Genomic DNA, 12,849 nt, shown 5'->3' on the forward strand with positions numbered 1-12,849 from the left:
GGTCTCGCTGTACTGGCTCTCGGTGCGGAAAAGAATATTTTTCAAGGCCCTGGTCTTCAAAGCTTTCCACAAGATTGGAGCACCTTACCTTAGGGACAGATTTCAACCTTACCTCCCTCAGCGCACTCTGAGATCTTCTTCCCAACTGCTGATTACTGTCCTTAAGGTCCAACTTTCCCGGGTGGGGGGCAGATCTTTTCATGCAGCGGCCTCCAGGTTATGGAATAGCCTGCCTTTGGCTATCAGACAGAGCTCTGACCTCCTCATCTTTAGGAAAAGTTTGAAAACGTGGCTCTTTCAGCATGGTTGGTTGTGCACCGTCTGATGTTATTGGGTCTACACTTGTGCTCCAGCGCCGGGACACTCCTGGGAGTAGCCGTGCGCTATACAAATATAGATTAACATAACATAACATAGTACACCAGTGTGTGTTTGCATTTCATTACCTTGCTACTAATGATTGCTTGGGCTTTCTTTGTTTCCTTATCTAAGTAGTTTGTTGCTATTATATGACGTTGATGAAGCAAAGCTTCGCATTTGCGACTTGCTTTTGTCATGAACCTCGTTCATGTGTAACCAAGTAATAATTTGTACGTCTTACTAACGTTTATTTCATGTTTAAACGAGGTAAATGAAGCTTGCATATGTGTATTTCGAATACGATTAATTCGAGTACGTAAAATGGCCGCTGCTTTGAAATAGCTTCTGCGCATGCGTCAGTCACACTCACGTGTCCTGACGTGTTTGCAGGTTTGGAGGGAAATAGTTGCGCATGCGTAATACATAGCTTTGGCAGTAACGTGGTACTGCTCGTGCCATTGCTCTTGTGCCTGTGTATATGTAGCTAACATTTAGACTGCATAAGTATATTTCTTAGTGATAAGTTGAAAGTACAAAACCTATGATGTGTTTTCATAACGTTATTTCCGTGTATTAATTTGTTCTCGCTTACTTTTCATGTACCGCGGGAAATGGGGGTCTGACTGAGCCGAAAGCCATCTTGGAGGTCCTTACTGCGCAGGACCGTCCGCCTGGGGAGAAGTCAACCTTGGCTGGTGGAACTCAGCCAGCTGGCAGGGATGGGCAAGATGCTCCTGAGAAACTGACCTGCGAACTCAGCAGGACGGAGTCATGTGTCCCCATTCTGAAACAATGTAAATTGTCATTGTATTTCCCTGGACTTTCTCATGAGAACCCCAATCTCGCTAGGCGGTACCCAGAGATGCAAAGTAGGCATCCAAATAGTGTGTTCTGATTGGTGTGTTACCCAAATCCTACCTTAGGACCAATCCAAATTGAGGGATTCTGACACTTTGCAACATTGGGGGGTGGTACACCGTCCCCAAACTGTATATCTACCCTGGGTTCACCTAGGGAAGTCGTCCGACTTGTCTGGTTTAGCTGACCTGTCACTGACCCATCGCACTCAATAGGTGACTGAAGATACAGAGAACTGCGGAGCACTCTGTCCGAAATTGACCATAGACTAAGGTTTTACTGAACCTTAAAGTGCTGGCGAAGCACTTTGCTGGGAGTTCGCTGACCCAATCGGGGTCTTGATCGATAGCTGCAGAGAGGGTGGAGCGCAGGCGTTGCTTCCGAACTGCGGGTGCTGGTCCTGTCCTGAGGGTTTCCTGTCCTGTCCTGAGGTCCTGTCCTGATTCCTAATCTGAGGGTTTCCTGTCCTGTCCTGGGTGTCCATTCTGCACTTGCTGTCCATTGAGGGGTATCCTTCCTTGAGGGTTTTCCGTCCTTAACTGACCCGTGGCCAGGGTTTGGTTTCCACACCAGTCTAGGTAAATGTTGCTCTAAATTCTTTAAACTTGCACCTTTCTATTTTTCTGTCTTTTGCTTCAATAAAGACACACCTTTGCATATGTTGATTTTTCCATGCTTTTGCCACAATTATTGAAACGTAAAGACATTGCATATTTTCATAACGTGTTCCCATGTTCCCCTACCTGTTAGAAATCATATTTTGCATTGCAGTTTGTCATTTCCTGATATGGTCTAGAACGGCCTTACTTAAACTGTCCAAAGAACTTTTGCCCTAAATGCATAGCGTTTCCTGTTGCATCTCATATTAGCATTTCCATGATTACCCTGACTTTATTTCTCTATAGTTATGTACTTTTCGTTATCTTGATTATCGATTGTCTTATCCTTGTAAATCTAATGCTTACTGAGAACGAACTTTAGATAAAGACTTTAAAACTTCCAGTTGTCCGTGGTCATTTTACAAAGGTATTGAATGTCATTTTGAATTGTATTTTGCTGCCTTTCCTTTTACAGCTAGCTCCCTGATCCATTGTGGTCATAGGTACCCGTGTCGGTGGATGGTAAGTCGGGTACGCTGAGTAATAACAGTAGGGAATTCACACAAATTGGTAGCAGCCCGTGAAGTCACCCGGTCAATGTATATGGTGAATTGAAATATATGGGCCCGAAGCCGGAAACGGCGAAATTATTGGTTGGGTGACCTCGCGCGCTCTATCAGTTTTTCTGGTAGCAGAGGTATGGTTAGGGACTAGTTAAAGGTTAGGCAGGATTAGTTAGACTAGTTAAGTCGGTAGCTGCTAGTATATTAATGCTGCTATAAGAGCGGCCGTTCCGAGGGACCTGATCATTCTCTTGTGAATACGCTGCTTTGAAATTTATGAATTGTTTTATCATTGTTATTCTTGTTCTTATATTGTTATATGTATTAATCCATGCATTTGTAAACCGTCTCGTTCAATGTTGTCCGAACTCCCCGGGGAATTGAATGGCAAAGTGGTGAATAGAATCCATTTGCCTTGAGGTCGCAGGCTCAAGGAAAGTTAGGTGCAGGTTAGGTACAACCGGGAAGCACTAACTAGGGTTTTTCTGAATACGTGTGTGAATAAATGTTAGTAACGAGGTTCATTGGCAAAATTCCCATAGTGGCGTAACCTAGTAAGGGTCACATCGGAAGAGTAGCAGGTTCATCGGAGCTTGGGTGAAAGCAGAGGGGTCCGCTGGGAAACCTTAGACTCGGATATATCCCGGAAAAGTGGATGAGTTTAGGGGAATAACAGGTTCACTGATGCTAGAGTGAAGGGTAGGCGGAAGAGATCTACCCGCAGCGTGTGAAAAGTAAATGGAAGTAGTTTACTTGCAGTAAAATAACTCTTTCTCTGTCTAGACACTTGAGCACTGTGGCGAATGTGTATTCGTTGTAAAATAACCAAGCACTAAGCACTTTTAGAAAGAAAGAAAGAAAGTTTCCGTTACCTTGTGAAGGGAGGGAGTCAGCCGCGAAGCGTCTCTGACGTCACTCCGTGCCGCGCTGGGATTGGTAGAAACAGCGGGCGGGTAGCGGGGCTGGAATTGTGAAGGAGGGGTGAGCGCCGAAGCGTGAGAACTGTCTCACGAAGGGGCCGCGCACCCATTGGCTGAAAATATTTGAACGCGTGCACCCCATTGGTCGCACGGAATTGCAAGACGCGTTCTGATTGGAGGTAACTTTGTAAACAAAGTTAAGCGTAGAAATCGTATGTGGCACTCGTATTCTCCAGAGACTAGACCCGATCCAAGAAACCAAGGGTTTGAAAGGGATCAGTGGAAAGCCAATAGATACGATATTATGTACGGAACTAAGAGAAAAATGTCCCTTGTAAATAAGGTGAAGAATTACTTCAAAACGGACAAACCGATTAAATCCAGAGAGGGCGTTATTGTTCCACCACCCAATACTCCCGCCTCATTCATGATGTTTGACCGAGGGTACAATACCTGTGTGTGGTTGGAAAATTGGGTAAAGTACACAAAAGATGACGGAATATTGGCTTTTCCGTTAGACGGTACTTTCAATGGTAGGATTTTATTTAATTTGAGAACCCGAATGAACGAATTGCATCCCAGACCGAGACTAACGCCGTATGAGGCATTAGAGGAATGGGAGATTGAGGCTTTCGAAAGAGAGAAACCCCGAATGGACAAAGGTCTGACCAAATGGTACCCAAGGCTGAAACAAGAAACCAGGGATAAAAAGATGAAACAGTGGAGGCAGAGCATGATTGTTGAGGGTCTGTTTCCCATGATGCCAGCATGTACCCCTTCTGCGGGAGAGAAAAAGACAGAAAAGTGTAAGCATTGGGGAGCTCTTGGGGAGTCAGACGATGAATTATTAGATGACATTTTTACGCGGAGTCCGCCCCCTTATAATGAGGGAGCCCGACCTTCCAGTGCAGGAGAGAATCCCCAGCGCCAATCTATTAAGGAAGAGGACAGATCCCTAAGTAGGGGGGGAGGTGGTCAGGTACTGCCCTATTTTGAGAATCCCGGACCCGCGGCGGTAAGAGAGATATATCCTAGAGTGCCCGTGAGCCCGGAGGAAAAATATTCCAGCAAAGGAGTCTTTTTCCCCAGACCTCTTTATGAAAACGAAGAAAAACCATTAAGTTCAGGAATGCCCTTTTTACAGCCTCCATATGGGGAAGAGCGCAGGTCATTTGGCACAGGAACTTTGTTCCCTAAACCAAATTATGGTGGAGGACCAAGTGAAACGCATCCTACTGCCCCGAGTTTTACCCCTCACCTGACCCCACAGATGATACCTGACCGAACATTAGGAAGAGTACTAGATGAAAGGGAGCAAGAGGCCCTAGCTAGACAGAGAACAGAAATAATTCAGAAAATCTCCCAGTTAAATAACAGTCCTGAGGCTTTGACTATTCCGGTAACAATTGGACCAGTGGTTCCGTTGTATGGGAATAATCAGGGAAGTCCAAACCCTCCAGTTATTAACCCAATCATGGCCCCACCAAGGCAGGAGCCCCTACTGATAGACGATCAGTCCAGTGAGTGCGAGTCCGAAGTTGTGTTCTTGGACCTGCCAAACAAACAGACCGGGAAGGGAGTGCAGAAGAGGCATAATCCTTTTAATGCGAAAGAAATTAAATTAGAATCAACGTCAGGTACTAGGAGTGTCTCTCTGGTAACTCCGGAAGAAATTGAAAATTGGAGTCGTGAATTAGAAAAACAGACTCCGCAAACGAAACCTTTAGACCTCTACAAACTGAGGGTAGAAATAGAGGAATTAATGGCAGGAAATGTGGGATTAGACAGATTAAATACCTACTCTGAAGAAGAATTGCTGTTTATGTGTAAAAGCCTTACCAGAAGTACCAGAGTGCTCCACGAAAAACTGACAGACCCTGCAGCTAGTATGGGGGTAGATATTTCAAGATCCAAGCCCTTGCAAAAACCTTACAGAGCTGAATTCTCAGACAAAGATATAGAGAACTTGAATGTGTCAGGGAAAAAGTTGCAGATTAAAGAGTTGCTAGCAATTTTGCAAAAATGGGGAGACGTGGAAAAATGGAAAAGCAGGTGGGCACGAAAGAAAGATGAGGCTCGATCCAGACAAGCGACCCCTGAGTTCGCTTTGAGAGAAGTAGACAAGCCCGAAACGTTATGTCCCATGCGTGAAGTACCAGGTGGGAGGTATGTGCACGTTCCATGGTCCAGACAGGATATTGTGTCCTTTACTAACGATTTCCCGAAATTGCGCGAAAAGCCAGTTGACTGGTACCGGCAAGTGGAAAGGTTCGTAAAGGTGCAAAAATGCCTGTGGAAAGACCTGGATGGATTTTTCGATATTGTGGTCCCGGTAGATCTATGGACCGAGTGTAAAATAGCCATAGCCTGGCCTAGTGAGGAGTACCCGAGGGACTCTAACACAGGGGAACCATCGATTGAAGTGATGAAAAAATATGAACAAGTAATTCAGCATTTGAAAAATAAGGTGCCCGCCAAGGAAACTGATTGGACCAGGATAGATAGAACAACGCAGGAAAGAGACGAGACAGTGCACTCCTATTATGAAAGACTGTTGCAGGTGTTTAAAACATACAGTGGTATAGATAACATTGAGATGAAGGATATGACGCATTTCATTTACAGGTTTGTAAACGGTTTAAGACCCGAAATTTGTCAGTGGATAAAGGATAATAAGATCTGTTGGCATACCAAAAAGGTAGACGAGGTCCTGCGGTACGCAAAGTACTGCGAGGACGAGATGGCAGAAAAGAAAAAGGCTCTCAAGGAGAAGGTTATGTGGGCTCAAGTGAAGCTCGCAGAACAGCAGGAAAAACAGTTGAGTAATATGGTCAAAAACACTCAGAACCAAGGTCCTGGGGGTGGGGGAGGGGGTAAGCCCCGGCCCAAAATGAGCAGGGAAGAGGCTATGAAGAAATTTCCCTGTCACCAGTGCGGAGAAATTGGACACTGGCGAAACGAGTGTCCTTATTTGCCTGACGATAACCCCAAAACACCTGATTTAACTCCACAGACGCAGAAAGAAAGACCAAGAAAGACTCAACCACAGGTAAAAACGATTCAGGTGCCCCGAGCTCCAAAGCAAGCACATAAGGGAAAAGTCACAGAGGGTGATGAGATAGAAGTCTGGGAAAGCAATGAGAACAGAAATGCAGCAACTTCGCAGTCTTTGTTAAACGATACCTTCCTTTGTGATGACCAGTACTGACGGGGCCTGAGAGGGGAGGACGAGGAGTGCGTACTTGGCGCCTCCTTGCCGGTAGACCAGTCCGGACCATACATTGAAGGAAAGGTTGACGGAAATGATGTCACTTTTCTGTTGGACACTGGCGCTACCCGTTCTACTGTGAGAACAGTGGACGTTCCAAACCTACCCCTCTCGGGAGAAGCCATCCAAGTAGTGGGTGTATCTAATCAATTGATTAGTACTCCTGTTACCAAGCCCATGGAGATCTCAATTGGAAACTTTAAAGAAATGCATAGATTTGTTGTTTGTGACACCAGTCCAGTGAACTTACTGGGACGTGATTTGCTGTGCAAAATGAACTGTACCATCTTTTGCACACCAAAGGGTGTTGAAATTCAGACCCCAGATGAAGATGGCATTTATAAATTAATGTTAATCAGACCTGACTCAGAAATTAAACGAATGACCATGCAGGATTTACCCCAAGAACTCCAAGAAGCAGTGAAGCCAGAGGTATGGGACTTTACTGGGAAAGATGTAGGGTTAATGAAAAACGTGGACCCCATACAGATAGCAATAAAGGACAATGCTGTATACCCCAATACTAAACCCTACAGAATGAATGCAGAAGTGAGAGCAGGTGTTACCCTGGAAATACAGAAATTGCTAGAAGGAAACATCATACAGGAAGTAATGAGTAGCCCATGTAACTCACCGATTATGGGCATCAAGAAGCCTAGTGGCAAGTACAGAGTAGTGCAGGACCTACGAAAAGTCAACAAGATAGTGGTCCCCTGCTGCCCTATTGTCCCGAACCCAGCGGTGATTCTGTATCAGATTCCCTGGGATGCTGAGTGGTTCACTGTGATAGACCTGTGTCATGCATTCTTTTCCATTCCCTTGCATCCAGACAGCAAATTTCTTTTCTCATTTGCCTTCAATGGTCACGTGTATGTCTGGAACAGGGTCCCTCAAGGGTACACAGAGAGCCCCTCTATCTTTAATCAGATCTTGAAAAAATGTTTTGAAACTTTGGTCTTACCTGGAAACTCTGTCCTAGTGCAATACATTGACGACCTCCTGGTGGCGTCTAAAAGTCATAGGGATTGTGTGATTGACACCATTGCCCTACTGAATCACCTGAGTGAGAAGGGACATAAAGTGGCCCCTGACAAATTACAGTTCTGTGCAAAATCAGTGAAATATCTGGGGCACCAGATAGAGAAAGGTGTCAGGAAAGTAACATCAGAAAGGGTGAGAATAATTCAAAAGATGCAGTTACCCCGTACTCAGAAGGAGATCAGAATGTTCCTGGGAGTGATAGGATACTGCAGGCAATGGATTCTGGGATTTGCTGTCCTAGCTAGGCCCTTGATAAAAATGACCAAGAGAGGAACACCGGATATTGTACAATGGGATGATGAAAGCTTAACAGCCTTCACAAAACTACGGGATTGTCTGTGTACAGCCCCTGCGTTGGGAATGCCAGACTATTCCAAGGAATTTGCCCTATTCTGTGACACTCGCGATAATTGCGCGTTGTCAGTCCTAACTCAAGAACATGGCACAACCAGAAGGCCTGTGGCATATTTCTCTGCCACCCTGGATCCAGTGGCTGCTGGATTACCAGGATGTCTGAAAGCAGTAGCTGCTACCTGTGCAAGTTTAGAGCAGAGTGAGTCCATTGTCATGGGACATCCTGTAACTGTGTATGTTCCACATGGATGGTAATTTTACTGACCAGGACGAAGACTCAGTATCTCACCCCTAGTCGGCTGACTAAATACGAGAGGATTCTTGTGGGTGCTGCAAATGTAAACATTGTTAGGTGCAGTATTCTGAACCCCGCCACTTTGCTCCCCGATCCAATGGATATGCAAGAGGGGGTGGATGATGAGCATAATTGCATTGATTTAACAGAATTCAACACCAAACCACGCCCAGACATTAAAGAAACACCATTGCCTGTGCATGACAAGGAATTATTTGTGGATGGTTCATGTCTAAGACATGAACAAGGAGGCCTGAGTGCTGCCTATGCGGTAGTCTCCTTAACCAAAATTGAAGAAGCAGGTTATCTATTTGACGTAAAGTCTGCACAAGTAGCCGAATTGATCGCTATGATAAAAGCTTGCAAAATTGGGAAAAACCTACGCATAACAGTGTATACTGACAGTCAGTACTGTTATGGAGTTGTGCATGACTTTGGCCAGTTATGGCTACAGAGGGAGTTCCTGACTTCATCAGGTACCCCTATTCGAAATGGAAAGGTTGTTCAAGACCTTTTAGAGGCAATCCAGTTACCAAAGGAACTGGCAGTGGTAAAATGTGTTGCTCATAAGAAGGGCATGGACACTGTATCACTGGGAAATGATTTTGCTGATCGAGTGGCCCAATGGTGCGCCAGAGATCGGTATATCATAAATCCAAAACGAGGGGGGCCCGGAACCAGCTGCCAACTTCAAGTGTTTGAAGAAGTGCCTACATGGGATGAAGTGAAAGAGTGGCAGCAGGCGGCACCTTGGCAAGAGAGAGAGAAGTGGAAGGAAGATGGGTGTAGACCAAGACGTGTGGATGGTGTCATCTTGGGCCCAACTGGTATGCCTGTGTTATCTAGACACTTACTTGGCACAATGGCGAGATTGATACATGAAGGATCACACATTGGTAGGGACGCCATGATTCTAGTGTTCCAACAGACTTGGTACAGTAAAAAGTTCAGGAAAGTAGCAGAGTCCCTCTGCCAGAGGTGCCTGCCATGTCAAAGGATGAACGCAGGCAAAAGAACTGCGGTGGAACTGGGAAAAATTGGGAGGTCAGGGGGTCCCTTTGTGAGAATACAAGTTGATTTCATCACCATGCCACGTTGTGAAGGGAAGCGATATGTCCTTGTCATGGTCTGCCTATTTTCAAAGTGGGTGGAAGCTTTCCCTACTCCCCAAAATGACGCAATGACAGTAGCTAAGTGTTTACTAAAAGAACTGATACCTAGGTTCGGGGTTCCAGTCACTATTGAATCAGATAGAGGCCGACATTTTCAGAATGAGGTAATCGACGAACTCTGTAAGGCCTTTGGAATAACACAAAAGCTTCACTGTGCGTACCGTCCAGAGGCTTCTGGAATAGTGGAACAAATAAATGGAACTATCAAAAACAGACTAGCAAAACTGTGTGATGCATCTGGCATGACCTGGGTGAAGGCCCTGCCCTTGGTCCTGATGGGACTCCGAAGTGTTCCTGACCGCAAGACAGGCCTCAGTCCCCATGAAATCCTGATGGGAAGAGTGATGAGACAAGCATGGGTACCAGGAAGCAAACTGTTGAGTACTACTGATGATTTGGTGCTTGAATACTGCAAGAGATTAGGTGACCAAGTGCGTTCTATCTCTCGCCAGATCGGAGAAGACGCCATCCTCAATCCAACGACTCCTCTCCACAAACTGGTCCCGGGGGACTGGGTCAAGATAAAGAAGCATACTCGGAAGAGCTGCCTGGAGCCAAGGTGGGGAGAGAAGCGTCAGGTGATCCTGGTAACAACCACAGCAGTAAAGTGTGCAGGGGTTCCACATTGGATACACGCCAGCCACACCCAGAAGGTATTACCAGACGAAGAGCCTGAAGAAGAAGGGCGTCCAGCAGAGGACTCTGCAGGAGCCAGACCAGAAGTAGCTGACGACGTACAGCCCAGTACCAGTCAAGCTGCAGGATCAGCAGATGTTGGCCCAGGAATAGTTGATAACGAACTACCAAGAGCCCAGCCTGCTGAAGGGGTCCAAGAAACTGAGCCAGAAGTAGCTGAAGACGAGCTGCCGAGTATATGGCCAGAGGAGTGGATACCATTGATTGATCTCACCGAAGACCCCATTCGAACAAGAGAGCGACTTTGTGAAGGTAGAGAGTGGACTAGAGAGGAAAAGCAAGGCACAGGCGAAGAACCTCAGGATCTTGAGATTCACATCAAAACTGAGGAAGGAGAAGGTCAGACAGGGACAGAACAAGTGATTGATACTCCTCCACTGACTCCTAATGTCGAGAAGGGACAGACTAGACATAGCGTAATAGTTTGAGCAGAAGAAAATACAGAGATCGAAGTGCTTGAACAGGATCAGATAGGAGTAGAAGAACGTGTTCAGGAAACAGAAACAGAGACATTTGAAAAACAAACACAAAACTGTCCTGAACAAGGCCAGATTAGTAACCAGGCAGAAGAAATAGATGCTAGCCCTGGAACTAGTCAGATAGAAGGGGAAGAAACTGAAACAGAATAGCCACAAACTAAGGAGAACAAGAGGGCAAGAGAAGAAAACGAAGTCCAAGTGCCAACTAAAAGACTTAAGAGAAGAAAGCACATTGAGCCTGGCTTTGTAAAGAAATTGAGGCTAAGGATAAAAACGGTGGAAGAAAAACGTGCAGAAGAAAGGAGAAGTGCTCGCATAGATGAGCAACAAGAAGGTACCTCCAAAAGAAGGAGTGATCGAATAAAGAGACAAAACAAAAAGTACAAGTCTCCTGAATGGACGCTCGTTTTGGAAGAATTTGAAGATCTTGATATAACTGACGAAAGCGACGGAGAACCCGTCCCTGAGTACTCTGCCGAAGAAGAAGACGAGCCACCGTGAATTTGCACAAAGTAAGCTACTTGTGTAAAGACACAAAGAGGGGTCGAGAAACTTCTTCTGAGCCAAAATGTCTGATTCAAGCGTGAATGGTAGACCTAGTCGCAGCTGTTGCAAAACATGCTGCAAGGTATGTGTATGTAGTATAGTTATACTGATATTAGTTTGGATAGGACTAACAGTGTTCATTCCCTTTGCAGTGAGCAAAAATACTAATATTTACCCTACTGAAATTGTAAATACTGACAGTGAGGAGCTGACTACACAGACTGTAGCAAGACATGAGAGAGCACTGAAACAAACAAAACAAGACTTAGAAGCATCAGATGAGGGAGGACTACATTATCATGGAGTTAAGAACAGGACACATTTAAATGTTTTCGCAAACTTGTTAATACACTATGTAGAGACTATGGAAATTGAAGATTGCTATGTCTGCATGAAGCTACCTACCTCTGTAGCTGAAGGCGTGACATACCATCACCTGCCCCTGACATATGGAATCTCCTGTAGCATTTTAGCCAGCTTATTTTACAAAAGAGGACCGTTACAGTACTATTACTCTAACAATGACGTGATCTTTTCTGAACTTCCTATTTGTGGGAACTTGAATCCTGTACATACCAAAAGTGACGTTACTCGCTATATGGGCGAATACTTCCTGACTATAGGTAATATCGACATAGGTGACGCACACAGAGATAACTTGACGTGTTCTTTGCGTGAGCAGGAAAAGATGTTCCTGAACATGGCAGAGAAAAGGAGAATTAAAATACAAAGAAAGGCAGATGACGAAAGACAGAAAAGGCCGAAATGGGCAGAGAACATGGAAGGCACCTCAACTGGTGGGGCGGGTCCTGCTCTGTTGCTGGATTTTGAAAAGAAAGGCAAGCTATGTCTTCACCGCGAGAAGACTAGCTATTATAATAACATTTTCATTGGTTCCAGTGAATGCGAACATAATTACAAGGTAATTGGAGGTTGGGGTTTCAAAAATGGGTCAGAGCCGGTGTTTCCTGGAATTTATTATATTTGTGGGGACAAGGCTTATTTCAAATTGCCGGATCACTGGTATGGAAGCTGCTATTTTGGCATTGTCTTCCCGAAAATATACCATGTGAATGGAGTTGCTGGAAGCAGTGAAAATACTAATGGCTTAGTGCGTAGTAAAAGAGAAAGCGTAGGTGAAATAATGGGTAGTATTTTCAGTGCACTGATACCTGGAGTGGGAGTGGTTCTGAACACTCACAGAATTTGTAAATTGTCCACTATAGTGGATGTGTTGTCTACTGACACAGCTCATGGATTTCTGCTGGTCAATACCGAAATGGTTGCGATCAGATCAATGGTTTTGCAGAACAGACTTGCTCTTGACACCTTATTAGCAAAAGAGGGCGGAGTCTGCCGGATGTTGAAGGCGCAACATTGTTGCACTTATATTCCGGACAAAAGTGTACAGCTCAAAAGATACGTGAAAAATATTACTAATTTGGAAAGGGAACTCAAACCACTCGAGGTTGACAGTGCCTGGAAGAGACTGGTAGATGGTCACTCAAATGTAGGTCATTGGCTTGCTAGCTTAGGTAAAAGCTTATTGTTTAAGGTACTGATGCCAATTGGAATTATAGGTCTTATCCTATTCTTCATATTTGTCTGTTGCAAATGCCGTAAGCACACCAGAAAGCATCAAGTGAATGCGAGAGGAGTGAAACGAAGTGTGGATGAGCTTGAATTGGAGGAGATAAA

This window comes from Lissotriton helveticus, chromosome 12 (genome assembly GCF_964261635.1).
Source record: "Lissotriton helveticus chromosome 12, aLisHel1.1, whole genome shotgun sequence".
Taxonomy (NCBI): Eukaryota; Metazoa; Chordata; class Amphibia; order Caudata; family Salamandridae; genus Lissotriton; species Lissotriton helveticus.